The sequence below is a fragment of the Oryx dammah genome, unplaced genomic scaffold (genome assembly GCF_014754425.2).
Source record: "Oryx dammah isolate SB20612 unplaced genomic scaffold, SCBI_Odam_1.1 HiC_scaffold_27, whole genome shotgun sequence".
Taxonomy (NCBI): domain Eukaryota; kingdom Metazoa; phylum Chordata; class Mammalia; order Artiodactyla; family Bovidae; genus Oryx; species Oryx dammah.
Window position 1 is genome coordinate 7,643,296 of NW_024070211.1, and position 19,224 is coordinate 7,662,519.

The 19,224-nt window shown below is 47.9% G+C and overlaps 1 protein-coding gene and 1 non-coding gene across 4 annotated transcripts in view; one reads left to right on the forward strand and one right to left on the reverse strand.

Annotated features, from left to right (window-relative positions):
* The window catches only part of LOC120855091 (non-compact myelin associated protein), a 54,618-nt gene that overhangs the window by 10,292 nt on the left and 25,102 nt on the right, over window positions 1-19,224 (forward strand). The window contains exon 1 of one of the 3 annotated variants that reach the window (XM_040229700.1): window positions 14,665-14,772. The exons of the other annotated variants lie outside the window; for them this stretch is intronic. The gene's annotated coding sequence lies outside the window, so the exon portion shown is untranslated. Of the gene's footprint in view, window positions 1-14,664; window positions 14,773-19,224 lie in introns of those variants that run through there. 3 annotated transcript variants of the gene reach the window in all.
* On the reverse strand, window positions 18,829-18,901 carry TRNAG-GCC. The gene has a single exon. It is a non-coding gene; the product is annotated as a tRNA-Gly (tRNA).

Genomic DNA, 19,224 nt, shown 5'->3' on the forward strand with positions numbered 1-19,224 from the left:
CTCACTCCATTTTTTAAACAGAAGACCTGCCTTGGGCCCAGACACTTTGGGAGGTAACACTGTCCAGCTAGAATGACATTGATCTGTTTCATCGAATTTATTTTGTTGCTTTCTATTGATGGCAAGTTTTCCATTTTTAGAAACAATAGAACATTTCTGTTTACAGGTTATTTTTTAATGTTTTAAAAGAAAAGTTGGTCAAGGGATCTCAAGCCATCATGATTGGTGCAAACAATTATTATAAGTAATCAGCGGTGGAAGAAGTGTCCTGGGGAGGAGAAGACAGTCAAGTGTCATGACCGAGGAAGGTTTAGATTGGGGTAGCATTAGGAAGACGGCACTGGAGAAAAGACCAATTTGCTGATTATCTGTCCCTGTGTAACCAACTGCTCCAAGACTTAATGGCTTGATGGCTCTATAGGTTGAGTGGGCTCAGTGGAGAGGTCCTTGCTTGGGGTCTTACACGTGGTTTCTGCCTGACATTCACATCTCAAGGCTCAGCTGGTCTGGGTGTCTGTGGTGGCTCACTCACGTGGCAGCTTAGTGACACGTGGCTGTCAGTTGGGAGTACAGCTGGGACTGTCAACTAGCATATCTACCCATGACCTCTGCACAAGCTTGGGGCTTCTCAGACCATGTAAGCTGGGTTCCAAGAAGGAGCAAGCATTCTGAGAGGCAGGAAGCAGAAGCTTCCCTGAAGGGCTTTAACCCCAACAGCCAGTGTTGCTTCTGCCATATCCTAGTGGTCCCAGCAGTCATGGGGCCCACCTAGATTCAAGGGAGTGGAGAAACAGACTCCATCTTTTCAGTGGGGAGATAACTGTGCAGCTAGTAATAGCTTCCCAGTGTGGGAGGCACAGGTGAAGCATGGGTGAGTTTAAGGAGACAGGAAGTCACTCATTCCCTGCCTAGGGTTGGGAAGAAAGGGAGGAGACAGGTGCTGGTGGATAAAACTGGAAAAGGTTCATGGAAGATTTTGGATGATAAGACAAAGAATGATGGCTTTATTCTGTGACCAGCCAGAAGCAGATGGATGATATTAGAATAAAAGCGAGACAGCATGCAGAAGGCCAAGGTCTCAGCAGTTTTTTCTCCAACATAGGATCCTTAGGGAAGACAGCTAGTAGCTTCTGTTCATTTACAGTAGAATATCCCAGCAGCATGAAGGAGTGGAAAACACACACACACACACACACACACACATACTGCCCTCAATCCACTAAGCACTTGTTAGATAATTATTGTATGGCAAGTGCATGGCCAGACCAGGCACTGTGGAGAAAAGTCTGTGATTCAGAAACCACTGGGCTATCCTGCAAATTCTGGTGTTTCTACATTCATTCTATAGCTTCTAGTTCTCCTCTTGGACTCTTCGTGGACCCCAAATCCTTTGCTAGGACAATGAAAAGGCAAAAAGATAGGACACTGAAAGATGAATTCTCCAGGTGGGTAGGTGCCCAATATACTACTGGAGATCAGTGGAGAAATAATTCCAGAAAGAATGAAGAGACAGAGCCAAAGCAAAACAACACCCAGCTGAGGATGTGACTGGTGATGCAAGTAAAGTCCGATGCTGTAAAGAGCAATATTGCATAGAAACCTGGAATGTTAGGTCCATAAATCAAGGCAAATTGGAAGTGGTCAAACAGGAGATGGCAAGAGTGAACATCGACATTTTAGGAATGAGCGAACTAAAATGGACAGGAATGGGTGAATTTAATTCAGATGACCATTATATCCACTACTGTGGGCAGGAATCCCTTAAAAGAAATGGAGTAGCCATCATAGTCAACAAAAGAGTCCGAAATGCAGTACTTGGATGCAATCTCAAAAATGACGGAATGATCTCTGTTCATTTCCAAGCCAAACCATTCAATATCACAGTAATCCAAGTCTATGCCCCAACCAGCAATGCTGAAGAAGCTGAAGTTGAATGGTTCTATGAAGACCTACAAGACCTTCTAGAACTAACACCCAAAAAAGATGTCCTTTTCATTGTAAGGGACTGGAATATAAAAGTAGGAAGTCAAGAGATACCTGGAGTAACAGCAAATTTGGTTTTGGAGTACAAAACGAAGCGGGTTAAAGGCTAACAGAATTTTGCCAAGAGAACACAATGGTCATAGCAAACACCCTCTTCCAACAACACAAGAGAAGACTGTACACATGGACGTCATCAGATGGTCAATACTGATTTCCGACTGATTATATTCTTTGCAGCCAAAGATGGAGAAGCTCTATACAGTCAGCAAAAACAAGACCAGGAAGTGACTGTGGCTCAGATCATGAACTCCTTATTGCCAAATTCAGACTTAAACTGAAGAAAGTAGGGAAAACCACAAGACCATTCAGGTATGACCTAAATCATATCTCTTATGATTATACAGTGGAAGTGACAAATAGACTCAAGGGAATAGATCTAATAGACAGAAATGCCTAAAGAACTATGGACAGAAGTTCATGACATTGTACAGGAGGCAGGGATCAAGACCATCCTCAAGAAAAAGGCAAAATGGTTGTCTGAGGAGGCCTTAGAAATGGCTGAGAAAAGAAGAGAAGCAAAAGGCAAAGGACAAAAGGAAAGATATACTCATTTGAATGCAGAGTTCCAGAGAATAGCAAGGAGAGATAAGAAAGCCTTCCTCAGTGATCAGTGCAAAGAAATAGAGGAAAACAATAGAATGGGAAAGACTAGAGATCTCTTCAAGAAAATTAGAGATACCAAGGGAACATTTCATGCAAAGATGGGCTCAATAAAGGACAGAGATGGTATGGACCTAACAGAAGCAGAAGATATTAAGAAGAGGTGGCAAGAATACACAGAAGAACTGTACAGAAAAGATCTTCATGACCCAGATAACCATGATGGTGTGATCACTCACCTAGAGCCAGACATCCTGGAATGCAAAGGCAAGTGGGCCTTAGGAAGCATCACTACAAACAAAGCTAGTGGAGGTGATGGAATTCCAGCTGAGCTACTTCAAATCCTAAAAGATGATGCTGTGAAAGTGCTGCACTCAACATGCCAGCAAATTTGGAAAACTCAGCAATGGCCACAGGACTGGAAAAGGTCAGTTTTCATTAGAATCCCAAAGAAAGGCAATGCCAAAGAATGTTCAAACTACCGCACAATTGCACTCATCTCATATGCTAGCAAAGTAATGCTGAAAATTCTCCAAGCCAGGCTTCAGGTGAACTGAAGCCAGGTGAACTGTGAACTTCCATATGGTCAAGCTGGTTTTAGAAAAGGCAGAGGAACCAGAGATCAAATTGCCCACATCTGTTGGATCATCGAAAAAGCAAGAGAATTCCAGAAAAACATCTACTTCTGCTTTATTGACTATGCCAAAGCCTTTGACTGTGTGGATCACAATCAACTGTGGAAAATTCTGAAAGAGATGGGAATAACAGACCACCTGACCTGCCTCCTAAGAAATCTGTATGCAGGTCAAGAAGCAAAAGTTAGAATTGGACATGGAACAACAGACTGGTTCCATATTGGGAAAGGAGTATGTCAAGCCTGTATATTGTCACCCTGCTTATTTAACTTACATGCAGAGTACATCATGCGAAATGCCAGGCTAGATGAAGCACAAGCTGGAATCAAGTTTGCTGGGGGAAATATCAATAACCTCAGATATGCAGATGACACCACCCTTATGGCAGAAAGTGAAGAGGAGCTAAAAAGCCTCTTGATGAAAGTGAAAGAGGAGGGTGAAAAAGTTGGCCTATATTTCAACATTCAGAAAACTAAGATCATGGCATCTGGTCCCATCACTTCATGGCAAATAGATGGGGAAACAGTGAGAGACATTATTTTGGGGGGCTCCAAAATCACTGCAGATGGTGACTGCAGCCATGAAATGAAAAGATGCTTTCTCCTTGGAAGAAAAGCTGTGACCAACCTAGACAGCATATTAAAAAGCAAAGACATTACTTTGCCAACAAAGGTCCTTCTGGTCAAAGCTATGGTTTTTCCAGTAGTCATGTATGGATGTGAGAGTTGGACTATAAAGAAAGCTGAACATCGAAGAATTGATGCTTTTGAACTGTGGTGTTGGAGAAGACTCTTGAGAGTCCCTTGGACTGCAAGGAGATCCAAGCAGTCCATCCTAAAGGAAATCAGTCCTGAATATTCATTTGAAGGACTGATGCTGAAGCTGAAACTCCAAAACTTTGGCCACCTGATGTGAAGAACTGACTCATTTGAAAAGACCCTGATGCTGGGAAAGATTGAAAGTGAGAGGAGAAGGGGACAACAGAGGATGAGATGGTTGGATGGCATCACGGACTCGACGAGAATGAGTTTGAGTAAACTCTGGGAGTTGGGGATGGACAGAGAAGCCTGGCATGCTGCAGTCCATGGGGTCGCAAACAGTTGGACACGACTAGCGACTGAGCACCCCACTCCAGTACTCTTGCCTGGAAAATTCCATGGATGGAGGAGCCTGGTGGGCTGCAGTCCATGGGGTCGCTAAGAGTTGGGCACGACTGAGCGACTTCACTTTCACTTTTCACATTCATGCATTGGAGAAGGAAATGGCAACCCACTCCAGTGTTCTTGCCTGGAGAGTCCCAGGGACCGGGGAGCCTGGTGGGCTGCCGTCTATGGGGTCGTACAGAGTCGGACACAACTGAAGCGACTTAGCAGCAGCAGCAGCAGCAGCAGCAGCAACTGAACTGAAATGAGAAGTGTCCTGAGTTTTGACTAAAAAAATGTGGTACAAGTGCAAGTACAATTATTTAGCCTTATAGTATAAATAAATCAGGCATTTGTGAGGGTTTTGCTTGCATAAGGCGTTTAGCAATGCTTTTCAAGCCTCTAGGAGAGTGACTGATGCTTGTTGTTTTTCAGTCACTAAGTCGTGTCTGACTCTTTGTGACCCCATGGACTGCAGCATGCCTGTCTCCTCTGTCCTTCACTGTCTCCCGGAGTTTGCTCCAATTCATGTCCATTGAGTTGGTGATGTTATCTAACCAGCTTATCCTCTGCCGCCCCCTTCTCCTTTGGCCTTCAGTTTTTCCCAGCGTCAGGGTCTTTTCCAATGAATTGGCCTTCACATCAAGTGGCCAAAGTATTGGAGCTTCAGCCTGAGGCATAGTGGGCATTAATAAATACTAGTTTCCTCCTCCAGGATCTGTCCAGAGTCTCCCCTGGATCTCAAGTAGGTCGATCTTTTCTGAGAATTCCCAGCACCTCATAGGTACTTTGCTTATAGCACTTATCACATGGAAGTGTTATAATTAGCAAACAGGTCTGTCTTCCCTTCTAGTTTAGGAGCTCCTTGGGAGATAAATTCATGCACACGTAAAGGCTGCACGGAAGAGATGAGTCCGATTATTGTTAGTAATGATTATCTCATTTGATTATTGCAGCCAGGAAAGAGACAGGAATCACCAAGTCGAGTTTGCAGATGAGGAAACAGGCTCAGAGAGCTGAAGTCACAAGCCTAAAGACACCCAGGTCAGGATTTAAGCCCATTGCTGTTCAGTTATCAAGTCGTGTCTGACTCTTTGCAACCCCATGGACTGCAGCGTGCCAAGCTTCCCTGTCCCTCACCCTCTTCCGGAGTTTTCCCAAAGTCATGTCCATTGCATCCAGGATGCCATCCATCTCACCCTGTCTCCCTCTTCTCCTTCAAGCCCATGTCTAACTCTAAACCCCCACCTCTGTCGCCTTCACCATACCACCATGTCACAGGAAGGGGAGGACTTTCCAGGAGAGGGACAAATCCTGTGGGGTTGTGGGGGACTCAGTAGTCCCAGAGAACCAAGGTTAGGGGTGTGTGGGTGCCGAGAGGGAATGGGGGAGGAGACAGGAGACGGTGGGAAGGGCTTCGCATGCTAGGCCTAGATGCAGGGAGCAGGCTGGAAAGACCTGCCCGAGGTCCCAGCATTCCCCAGACCACACCGTGATCTCTCCTCCCAGCTCACTAGTCGCCTGATGTCCACGTCCTCCCAGTCAGGACTGGGCCTGGAACACAGGTCTCCTGACTCGCAGCCCTGAACTCACCTCCCCAGCTTCCTCCTTGTCACGGCCTCCCTTTCAGGCTGTGGTGTTTGCTCAGAGCCCAAGCCCGGGGCAGAGAGCAGAGAAATATTTATTTATGTCACCGCCAACCCTGCCTCCCGGAGGCCCCCAAGGGCTCCCTCACAGAGAAGTTCAGTTATATAACCCGGAGTTGACACAGCAGGAAGGAGAAGGACATAAATTTTAATTACTCATTTTTCCACAGTCTCGGACACGCTTTGGATAGCTTAACACTTTGGTACCTCTCTTCTTCCTCATCGTACTGACCTGGGGCCTCCAAGGGGACCTTGGTGGTTCTCAGTCAGCCGATTTTAGCCTCAATTTGGGTGAGCCTGGGGCTTTGAGGAGACCTTCTTAGAGGCTGGGGAAGGGAGAGAAATGAGATCTCAAAGGGCCGCTTTATTCCAAGCACTCTGCCAGTGGCTTTATATTCATAACCTTGTTTTTGCCTCATGAAGAAGGTCCTGTTTATTACCTCCATGGTGCGGGAAAGGGATGGAGGCTCAGACAGATTGAGTAACTTCCCAAAGGGTGCTCAGCAGAGCCCGGTCAGGACCTCTGAGGCTCCTAGTTTTCAAACAGCTCACGTGGAATCTGCAACCTAGGGATTCTGGAGAGAGTAAAATGTGCTAGCATCTGCCTGTGCAGGAAATTCTTCCATAGCTTAATCCCAAACATCCCTCACATTCACTCTCCACTCTGACCTTCCCTGAACACTCAGCTCCGCTGTGCAGGGACCCTCACTGCCCCACCCCTCTCCCCAGTCTCACACTTCCCTTTCTAAAGTGGTCAACTTCTCCCCCATCTCCCAGTCTTCATGCCCTCTGTTCTTCCCAGCTACAATGTCCCTCCTCCTTTCTCCACCTGACAAAATCCTAGGGAAATAATGATAATAATAATGCACCTTCATAGAGCAGAAGGTGTGGAGTGGAGTGGTTAAAAGAATGAACTCTGAAAAGAGTTAAAAGAATGAAACTCCAGCTAGTTTCATCACTTTTGCTGGCTGTGTGACCTCAGGCAAGTTAGTTAACATTTCTGCACTACAGTTTCTTCACTTGTAAGATGGAGATAGTGATACCCAGCTGACCTGGAAGAAGGAGAAAAAATGGGATGAAATGAGTTCTAAAAATAAAAAAGATACAAGTAAAAGCTTCTTTGTCAATTTCTTAGAAAAGTTCTTGGCACAGAGTAAGTGATCAAATGCTCTTTCTGATGGTCAGCCCTTTGAAATGTGGAGCAGACTCTGAAATCGGGTTGCTTGAGTTCACAGCCTGCCTTGGTTGGTGACCTTAGACCAGTTAGTTAATCTCTGGGCCATGGTTTCCTCTGTAAAAAAAATTTCAACAGCAATGTGCTTTCCACTTAGGGTGGAGGAGACAGTCAAATAGACTTAAAGTGCCAGAGGCCTTGGCACTTAGTGACAGGTAAATACAGGGGTTCAGATACAGATCTCAAAGCCCTTATTTAATCAAACCCTTGTTTAATGTTACTTAAACCCTTGTTTAGCTTCCCTGGTGGCTCAGATGGTAAAGAATCTTCCTGCCATGCAGGAGACCCGGGTTTGATCCCTAGGTTGGGAAGATCCCCTGGAGAATGGAATGGCAACCCACTCCAGTATTCCTGCTCGGAGAATTCCACGGACAAAGCAGTCCATGGGGTCACAGAGTCAGACACGACTGAGTGACTAACACTTGTTTAATGACCACATGGCGCCACTCAGCTTTTCCCTCTCTGTGCAGCTTGCCCTTTTCTCTGGTCCCCTGCTCAGCACCCTCGCCCACACTGAGCTCCATAGCATTCACAGCCTGTCTGTGTCTTAGTGTCTCATTACTGGTGGCCACTTGTGGTGGAAAGACTCAAGCCCTATGACCTGTGTTTTGTCCTTGCTCGATGCTTTGGTTCAGCCAGCAGTTATGAAACACCAGGTGCTGTGAGGGTGCACAGCACGGGAATTTGAAGTGATGCTTGGGTTAAAGTATCAGAAGTGCCAGGAGATGAGGAAAGAGGGCTCTGGCATATGCAAAGGTCCAGTGGCCACAACAGGACAGAGTGACAGGGCAGAATTCAGACAGCGAGGAGACTGGAGGGGTCTGCAGAATCCAGACCCTGTACAGAGGACTCGCTGACCATCGTAAAATTCTAGTGTGAAGTAGAATGGGGTTTTTAAAGATCGCTGCAGCTGCTGTGGAGGACTGCAGGGACCCAGAGCAGAGGCAGCCCTGGCCCGTTGGGCAGCAGTGGCAGCATCCAGATGAGAGAAGACAGAAGCCTGGACCCCAACAGGGATAGGGATGCTAGAGGAGATTAGTAAGGAGATGTGTAGGAAATGAAGGTAGATCTGAAAGGGCTTGGTGATAGGCGTGGCAGACTGGTCATCTGCCGATGGCCATCTGGGTGGCTTCCATGTCCTGGCTGTTGTAAACAGTGCCACAGTGAACACTGGAGTACACATGTCCCTTTCAGTTCTGGTTTCCTCTGTGCACGTGTGATGACCTTAGTGGGCTTCTGGCCTCAGTGGCTACGTGGATGGCAGTGACATTTCCTGCCTTGGGGAACTCTGGAAGAGACTAGATTCTGTGAAGCGCTGGGGCATGACAAAGCTCAAGACGCTGCCCAGGCCCTCAAGAGGGGGAAAGCAGACGTAGAATGATGATAATGATGGTGACCACAGTGGCTAATTGAGTGCAGGATTTGAACCCAGTGGTCCAACTCCAGAACCTTTGTTGTAACACCCTGCACCATATAGCCAACAGGCCATCATCTTCATTTTCCTTTTGTTTATTTTTTTTTCCTTTTGGCTGTGCTGGGTCTTTGTTGTGGCACATGGGTTTAGTTGCCCTGAAGCATGTGGGATCTTTTTTTTTTAAATTAATTAATTTATTTATTTTAATTGGAGGATAATTACTTTACAATACTATGATGGTTTTTGCCATACATCGACATGAATCAGCCACGGATGCACATGTGTCCCCCCATCCTCAGCCTCCCTCCCCACCCCATCCCTCTGGGTGGTCCCAGAGCGCAGGTTGTGAATGCCCTGCTTCATGCATTGAACTTGCACTGGCCGTCTATTTTACATATGGTAATACACACGTTTCAGTGCTATGCTCTCAATCATCCCACCCTTGCCTTCTCCCACAGAGTCCAAAAGTCTGTTCCTTAACATCTGTGTTTCTTTTGTTGCCTTGCATATAGGATTGTCTTTACTGTCTTTCTGAATTCCATATGTATGCATTAATATACAGTATTTGTGTTTCTCTTTCTGACTTCACTCTGTATAATAGGCTCCAGTTTCATCCACCTCATTAGAACTGACTCAAATGTGTTCCTTTATAGCTGAGTAATATTCCATTGTGTATATGCACCACAGCTTCCTTATCCATTCATCTGCCGATGGCCATCTGGGTGGCTTCCATGTCCTGGCTGTTGTAAACAGTGCCACAGTGAACACTGGAGTACACATGTCCCTTTCAGTTCTGGTTTCCTCTGTGTACGTGCCCAGCACTGGAATTGCTGGGCCGTATGGCAGTTCTGTTCCCAGTGTTTTAAGGAATCACCACTCTGTTTTCCGTAGTGGCTGTACCAATTTGCATTCCAGCATGTGGGATTTTAATTCCCAGATCAGGGATGGAACCCGAGTCCCCTACATTGGAAGGTGGATTCTTGACCACCAGGAAAGTCCCATCTACATTATCTAAGTGCCTACTAAGTGCCAAGGACTGTACTAGGCACTGGGATGTCATCTCTGAACAACAAAGACAACTGCCTGCTCTCACAGATCTTAGGGTCTAGAGGGTTGGATGGGTCACAAACGAGATAGTTTCTGCTGGTGGTTGATGTAATAAGGTTAAAGAGTGAGACAGTTCCAGGGGTTGGGGAAAGTGAGCATCTTAGAGTGATGACATTTAAACTGACACACTGGTGAAATTGCACAGTCGCAGTTAACAGTTCAGATCCCCAGCAGGAATTGGGGGTAGGAGTGAACAAACTGTATGACGTAATTTTTTTTTAACTGAAACATTTGTCATAAGTGCTTAAAGTGTTGGAAGGTTTGGGCTTTGAGGTATAAATAGGAGTTCACCAGGTAGACAGGATTAAGAAGTCATTTTACAGAGAAGCGTGAATATGAGCAGCAGCATGTAACGCTATGGGATATATGTGAGTTATTGTTCAGTCGTTCAGTCGTGTCAGAGTCTTTGCGATCCCATGGACTGCAGCCAGGCTTCCCTGTCCTTCCCCAGCTCCCAGAGCTTGCTCAAACTCATGTCCCTTGAGTCAGTGATGCCATCCAACCATCTCATCCTCTGTGGTCTCCTTCCCTTCCTGCCTTCAATCTTTCCCAGCATCAGGGTCTTTTCTAATGAGTTAACCCTTCCCATCAGGTGGCCAAAGTATTGGAGCTTCAGCTTCAGCATCAGTCCTTCCAATGAATATTCAGGGTTGATTTCCTTTAGGATGGACTGGTTTGAGCTCCTTGCAGTCCAAGGGACTCTCAATAGTGTGTAGATCACAAGTATAGTTCATAAGCTCCATGTGAGCAAATACCAGGCCTGTATTGTTCCCTCATTGCCTCTAGTGTTTAGCATATAGCAGATGATCAGTGAATATTTACTGAATGAATACATGCATGAAGAAATGAACAAATGGGGACTCCCCTGGTGGTCCACTGATTAAGATTCCGCACTTTCACTGCCAAGGTCCCAGGTTCAATCCCTGGTTGGGGAACTAACAACCAATGTGGCATAGCCAAAGAAAGAAGGGAAAAAAAGGAACAAATGAATAAACTAATGTGGGTAGGAGAGGCAGCAAAGAAAGGACAGAGTATAAATAAGTGTTCAGTACATTATAAGCCATATATGTAATTTTAAATGTGGCTACATTGAAAAAAAGAAACAGATTAAATTTTGATAATATATTTTATTTGACCCAATATATGTGAAGGGCCTATGACTCATTGGGGAAGACTGAAGGCAAAAGGAGAAAGGGGTGACAGAGGATGAGATGGTTAGATAGCATCACCGACTCAATGGACATGAATTTGAGCAAACTCCAGCAGATAGTGGAGGACACAGGAGCCTGGCGTGTTGCAGTCCGTGGGGTCCAAACCGTGGGACACAACTTAGCAACTGAACAGCAACAACAATCCCAATATTATCAAACATCTAATCGATATTTTTTTAACTTACTAAGATAAGCAAGATATAAATTACTTAGCTCTTTTACTATGTGCTAAGTCTTTGAGGTCCCAAGTGAAGTCGCTCAGTCGTGTCCGACTCTTCGCGACCCCATGGACTGTAGCCTACCAAGCTCCTCCCTCCATGGGATTCTCCAGGCAAGAGTACTGGAGTGGGTTGCCATTCCCTTCTCCCAGGGATCTTCCCGACCCAGGGATCGAACCCGGGTCTCCTGCATTCCAGGCAGACGCTTTAACCTCTGCGCCGCCAGGGAAGCCCATGTTACATGTACAACACATCTCAATTCAGACCAGCCACATTTCAAGGACTCCATAGCCACCTGAAGCCAGTGGCTACCACATTTTTGAGCACAGGTCTACATGCTGAGGGGTTTGGACTTCACTCATCTTAGCTGGTGAAATGCACTCAAGGTCTAGGCAGAGGTGACCAGGGTCAGATTTGTTTCTAGAAAGCTTGCTCTCTGGGGTGACCGTGAATCTTTTTTTTTTTTTTTTTTTAATCCTGGTTGTGCTATGTGGCATGTAGGATCTCAGTTCCTTGCCCTGGGATCAAACCTGTGCCCCTGCATTGGGAGCAAAGAGTCTTAACCACTGGACCGCCAGGAAATTCCCTAGCTGATGGTTTTCGAGTGGAGTGGGCCGTCTCCAACCTGTCCCCTCTAGGTAGAAAGGTCACACTCAGGGCGTACCCCATTCCTCTGGCTGTGGTGTGACTGGGTGGAGACAGGCGCCCTGCTCCCAGCAGAAATCTCCCACGTCTGGCGAATGTCAGGGCCGGAGCCCCCAGCGTGCAATCCTCCTCGGTGACTCTGAGCTCCTCTTTCAGGGGAGGTGCTCCCTGAACAGCACAGGATCTGCCGCCATGTGTGCAGAAACAGGTGCAGCCCTCCATAGTTCAGGGAGAAAACAAAGTGCCTACAGGCATGTCTTGCAGTAGCCCCGCCTGGCGGAGTTTCTTGCCGGCTCAAGAAATCAACATGGAGGCAAAAGCTGGCACGCTGGCCCTGCCTCCTTCCCCTGCTCTGCCCACCACCCCCGGGAGGTGTCCCTGGCACACTCAACCCCTGACACACCGTCACACCCTTCCCAGCACTGCTCTCCTGCTCATTTTCGTATTTTCTGGAACCCCAGACTCACACTGCCTTGCCATGTTCTGCTCACCATCCAAGCCTCTTCCATGTTCCCGCTGAGTCTTCAAAGATGGCGGGGTAGGTACCGGGAGGCCCCGGTTTGGGAAGTCGAAGACTGGATCCTTACCCTGCTCTGTGACTTTGGGTGAATTGCTTGACCTCTCTGAGCCTCAGTTTCCTTGGGTGTCAAGCAGAATGGGTGCAATGAGGGGCAAAGGAGATTATGAATGTGAAGCCCCAAGTACAGTGCTAGACACAGCTGCTGCTGCTAAGTCGCTTCAGTCGTGTCCGACTCTGTGCGACCCCATAGACGGCAGCCCACCAGGCTCCCGGGTCCCTGGGATTCTCCAGGCAAGAACACTGGAGTGGGTTGCCATTTCCTTCTCCAATGCATGAAAGTGAAAAGTGAAAGTGAAGTCGCTCAGTCCTGTCTGAATCTTAGCGACCCCATGGACTGCAGCCTACCAGACTCCTCTGTCCATGGGATTTTCCAGGCAAGAGTATTGGAGTGGGGTGCCATTGCCTTCTCTGGCTAGACACAGAGACGGTCCCAAAAGGGAGCAGTGGTGACTGTGAGTGGTAAGTGCCCATCACCCCCAACCCCAGCTCCTTGAAAGCCAGGCTGACCTACACACCCAGGGCCTCTGGACTCTCCCTGCCACCACACCTGCTGAGCTCCTGGAGCCCGTCAGCCATGGGCAACAGGGCTCATATGGCTTTGAAACAAAGATAATGGCAAAAACAAACGCCCGTGGGCTCAGCTCTAGGGGGTGGGGGGTAGGCGTCAGTGACCCACTAGAGCTGCTTCAGAGATGGCACTGGGGGCCCTTCTCGGGACAGAGCAGCCCTGCCAGGACCCTGACCCAACACCAAGCCGACTTACCCACTGGGCAGAGCAGACACAAGGCCATCTAAATGTTTTAATTTCTTTTAAAATTGAGAAGGGGGTAGGAATCCATTTTAGGGCAGAAGCAAATCTCACTTCAGAAAAAATAAAATGTTTTAAGCCCATGAAACTTTATTACGGTGGAAACAGCCTGCAAAACCCACACCACAGCCCTGACCATGTCTTCATTCATTCAACCGCATATCCTGGGCAGGGTACTTCCTGTTGGTTCTTATTTGATCCTTATGATCTTGTCTGGCAGCACACACATCATTTTTATCCCTGAGATGAGGAAGATGAGGCTCCTGGAGGGTAAATAAGTTGCCTACAACTTAGATGTGACAAAGGTGGGATGTGAACCCAGGTCCACCTGAGTCCAAATGCTTTTCCTCCCTAGACCACGCCCTTTGCAAGTTCATCATCTTATTTGATTTACAGCATAAGGTGGGATAATCAGCCCCAAGTTTTTTTGTTTTGTTTTGTTTTGTTTTTGGCTGCACCATTCAGCTTATGGGATCTTGGTTCTCTGATCAGGGATCAAACCCACACCCGCAGCAGTAAAAGTGTGGACTCCTCACCACTGGACTGCCAGGGAATTTTCAACCCCATTTTATTTTCTAAGGTTTTTTTTTTTAATGTGGACCATTTTTAAAGTCTTTATTGAATGTGTTACAATATTGCTTCTGTTTTATGTTGTTTTTTGGCCACAAGGCATGAGGGATCTTAGTTCCTCTATGGGGCATCCAACCCACACCCGCACCAGAGAAGTCATCTGACCGCATATGAAAGTGGAGGAAACTGAGGCCTGAGGCGAAGGGGACCCCCTTGCTCACCGAGTCCTTTCCTCATAGTCAGTGAGGGTGGGGAATGAGCCCCCCTTCCGCACCCCTCCCTACATATGGCCCCTATCTGGTCCAAAGCCCTTTCCTGCACCCCCCACAGTGCCCACCCGCTGCCCTCCCTGTGGGCACCCTGTCCACGTGGCTCGTCTGCCCTTCTTCCCACCTCCCTCCTCCTGTCCGGTTTCCCAGCCCATAGAGGAGCTGCCCACATCTCACCTCCTAGCAAAGCTGCCACCTGAGAAGGGGGGAGAGGAGAGCGCGAAGGTTCAGAGGCAAACCTGGGTCCCCCAGACAAACGCCCCTCTGTATCTCGGGCTGTGGTGACTGGCTGCGGGCCAGCGCTCCCTGCGGGCGGGCGGCTTGAATGGCCGGGATTGTTCCCGCACCTCCTGTCCCTGTCTGCTGCCCAGCGCCTGCCAGCCCTCCCACCCCACCACACCCCCCACCCCCCGCACAGACAGGAAAGGGGAGGACCGTTCCTTCTGGAATGGAAGGTGTGGGAGGCAGGCGAGCCGTGAGGGGGGGCAGGCTGTGTCCTGGACCAAGCTGGGGAGGCGGGAGAGTCGCAGGATAGAGGGAGCGTGAGATAGAGGTCACCGTCCCAGCCCGCGCCTTTTGCAGGAGAGCAAGCTGAGGTGCAGACAGGACAGGTGGCTTGCCCAAGGTCCCACAGCACAGCAGTAACAGAGGTAAGACTCGAACCCTGGACTCCTAACTTCCAGCCCAGGGTCCCTGCCCTCCCACGTCAGGCCTCACGCTGGGGTGTGGGTGGTGAGCCTGCTGAACCGGTGAGATGGTGAGCGCCACAGCCTGGGACGTTGAGCCGCAAAGGAAGAACGTCATGTAACGGCTGCACAGCGCCAGGTTTCCCCTCGTTCTGTAGTCAAGGGCAGATGCTGCAGACAGCGTTCATCCCTAACTCCTTCATGACAGAGACTCGGAGGTTAGCCAAGCCCTCGCAAAAGGTGGAGGAGAGACCATGAATCAAAGGGAGACCTCTGAAAAGTCAACATCAGGGGTAACCTCAGATTATTGGATTTTGTAGGACGGCACTGGCCTGGGTTCTTAAATAAGAAGAAGCTAGCTAGGGGCACCGGGGGTCAGGGCACCTGGTTCTGAAGAGACTTGGGTTTGGTTTCTTCTCCGCACTCCCAAGCCCAATTTATTTTCCTTCGGAGGTTCACAGTGGCCTGCCCACGGTCTACACACTCACTTACATCTCTGTGTTCTTGCTTCAGTGGCGGCAATGAAAAGTAACTCAGAAGCCTCAGTTGGTGTGTTTTAGAAATGTAGCAGTTACCAGGCAGGGTGGCCAAGGGCAAAGCTGAGGGGGGAACCCTGGGCCAGGTGGGACCTCATTGCACTCACTGGCCAGGGTTCCTTCTGGTTGTCTTTGGTTCTTGCTATTGTTGTTACTGATCTTGTCTTGAATGAATCAGAAAGGAGTTCTGGAAAGAGTACCCAGTGAATGACCAACACACCTTCCTGTCTGTGTGCCCCGGGCCCCTCGCTGGCCCTTAGCTTTCTCGTTTGTAAGGAGAGTTTTCAGGGTGGCTTCCACCAAGTCCACTGATCAGAGGCGCTGCCTCCTAGGATCACCACAGAAGGTGGGGAACCAGGGAAGGAAAGGAAGGGGAGGCGCCTTTTGGAGGAGCTGGATTTTCTTTCATAAGTTCATCCCCCAAACTCTCCAGCAGAAGAGTGCATCTCCTTTCACTCTGGACAAATACATAGAAAATCAACGAGTTTCACCTTTTTCTTGGCTGGCAGAATTCTCCTGCACCTCCCTCCTCCTCCTAGTCAGACTGGCTACCCCTGGCATCACCCAGGCGCCCCCTGGTCCCTGGGTCCTTTGAGTGTCTCACGCAGTTCACTCCTCCGCTTTCACGGGGCAAATCCTCCAGGAAAAGGTGCATGCGGCAGGCTGGATTTTTTGTGTGCAGCTCCTTGTGCCCCTAAATGTTGTTCTGCTACCCTTCCACTCAATATTTAGTTTGGCTTCTGTCCACTTCTAGGCTGCAGATAATTTTCCCTTAGAATTTTGGAGAGTTAGCTCAGAGCTTCAGGACTGCTGCTGTCAAATCCACGGACATTCTGCTTTCATCTGAGTGTTGATCCTTTTCTGGATATTTGGCCTTGCTATTTTTTATAACTGATAGATGTGTGGGACACTCTCTTTACACTCTGCGTTCTGGGAGGCAATGATGATGAGCCCCGTTGTGCATCTCTTTTATTCACTTTCCTGGTGAGTCCACAGTCTTCTCATTCATGTCATTCATTTCTGGGACATTTCCAGGTATTCTTTGATAATTGCGTCCCCTTGATTTTTGTTCCACTTAATCACTTCTGAAATTCTTATCATTAGAATGTTGGACCTCCAGGAGGAATTTGTTTTTGCCTCTTCTCTCTCTCAGTCTTTTTTGGTTCCACTTTATGAGACATGTTCTCAACTGTCTTTGAATGCTTCTCTTGAACTTTTACATTTTTTGGTCATATTTTAAATTCCTAGCACTCTTTCTTGTTCTTAGAATATTCTTTTCTTATAGCATTCTGTTCTTGTTTTATAGATGTAGTATCTCATCTTTCTGAGGATGCTGATGTTTCCTTATGCCCATTGCATTGTCTCTGTTTGCTATACTTTTTATGTTATTTTATTGGCAGGGAAGACCAATGAAGGGATGGATTTGAGCTGCAAATTCCTCTTTCCAGCCCCATTTCATACCCTGGCTTTTGGTTGTATCCGCAGAATCTTTCTGGGGTTTCTTCTCTGCCTTCAGCTTTTGTTGGTTTCCCCAGTCTGCAGGTTTGAGCCTCAGTCTTTGCCAGGCTGCTAAGTCACACTCAGCCTTCAGCTTTCCCAGCTTTCAAACCTGGACTGGACTCTCTCCAGTGTGGCTGTCATCTCTCCTTTCCCTTTTGACCTCGTGGAGTCATATGTCTGAATTCCTTTACTGCCATTTGTGGGTGTGTGGTGAGTTTCAAGAGGAAGCAAAGATAATTATATTCCATCTGCTCTGTTTTTTTTACTTTTTAATTTTAATTAAAAGACTCTTACTCCTTGGAAGGAAAATTATGACCAACCTAGAGAGAGTATTAAAAAGCAGAGACATTACTTTGCCAACAAAGGTCTGTCTAGTCAAGGCTATGGTTTTTCCGGTGGTCATGTATGGATGTGAAAGTTGGACTATAAAGAAAGCTGAGTGCCGAAGAACTGATGCTTTTGAACTGTGGTGTTGGAGAAGACTCTTGAGAGTCCCTTGGACTGCAAGGAGATTCAACCAGTCCATCCTAAAGGAGATCAGTCCTGGGTGTTCATTGGACGGACTGATGTTGAAGCTGAAACTCCAATACTTTGGCCACCTGATGCGAAGAGCTGACTCATTTGAAAAGACCCTGATGCTGGGAAAGATTGAGGGCAGGAGGAGAAGGGGACGACAGAGGATGAGATGGTTGGATGGCATCACCGACACAATGGACATGGGTTTGGGTGGACTCTGGGAGTTGGTGATGGACAGGGAGGCCTGGCGTGCTGCAGTCCATGGGGTCACAAAGAGTCAGACACCACTGAGCGACTGAACTGAACTGAATTGATGGGACCAAAAAGGGCAAATAAATCCCACCAATGGGATCAAATCCTGGCAGGCACGGGCTAGAGGAGGGTGGTCCTTCAGGACAGGGTGAGCTGCAGGTGTATTTGTAGTTAGGTTGGAAGTAGGTGCTGAGATGTGAACTTAGCTCGTGCGGCAGGGACAGAATCAGGTCTGCCCAGTCGCCTCTTGAGCCCGCTCCCCACGCCCCTGCCCTGCCTGCCCAGTGTGTCTAGAACCCCTTCTCTGCTCCTCTCACAGCAGCTCTCCTGTACTCAACGTACCTCGTACCTGCTACTCCCTGGGCGTGTCTGATCAACCTCTGCATCTCCCGCAGCACCTGGCCTGTGGGATGTGTCAATTCAGGCAGGACGGGGCCGAGGAAATAGGTGTAAATTGAAGTCCAACAGATATGGGTCTGAATCCTATCTATGAGGCTAAGTAATGGCCCCCTCAAAGATATCTGCATCCTGATCCCCAGGTGGCCAAAAAAAAAAAAAGCATGGTCCTGCCAATGTTTTGATTTTAGCCCAGTGAGACTGATTTTAGGCTTTGGACCTCTAAACAATAAGAAAATAAGTTTGTGTTATTTTTAAAATTTTATGTACTTCCGGCTGCTCTGGGTCTTTGTTGCTTTGCAAGAGCTTTCTCTAACTGTGGCAACCAGAAGCTGCTCTTTGTTGCCGTGCGCAGGCTTCTCACTGCAGTTGCTTCTCTTGTTTTGGAGCACAGGCTCTAGGTGCTCAGACTCTCTAGTTGTAGTTCCTCGGCATGGGGAATCTTCCCCGACTGGGGATCGAACCTGTGTCCCCAGCATTGGCAGGTGGATTCCTATCCACTGCTCCATTAGGAAAGTCCAAATTTGTGTTTTAAGTTGTAACTTTTGTTATAGCAGCCGTAGGAAAGTAAAGCATCCTAGCTCCGCTATATACTCCGCTATATACTAGCACTGAGACCTTGGATGGGTCACTTAACCTTTCTGAACCTCAGGGCTTTTTTATCTGGAAAATAGTGATAATGTAGGTGAGAAAGAGAGTGAGGTCGCTCAGTCGTGTCTGACTCTTTGCGACCCCATGGACTGTAGCCCACCAGGCTCCTCCATCCATGGAATATTCTAGGCAAGAGTGGGTTGCCATTTCCTTCTCCAGGGGATGGATCTTCCCGACCTGGGGATCGAACCCAGGTCTCCCGAGTGGCAGGCGGACGCTTTTACCATCTGAGCCACCAGGGAATCCTAATATAGCTAATAGGTGAGAAGATACATACAAGTATTTAGCGTGGTAACTGACACACGGTAGTCACTTGCTAAATGACAGCTGCTGTGTTTGTGGCCACCATCGTCATCACCCTCACCCTTGATGTTACTGGTGGTCTACCCACAGATGTCAGTGTAGATTGGACATTTTCCTGTTTATCTAGACCTTTTTGAATAGAAAGGATAGGAAGCTGTTATGAGACAGGCCTATAGCTCTCCTTCAGTAGTTTTCAACCAGGGGCGATTCTGCCTCCCAGAAGACACTGGAAAACGTCTGGAGACAATTTTGGTTGTCGTAG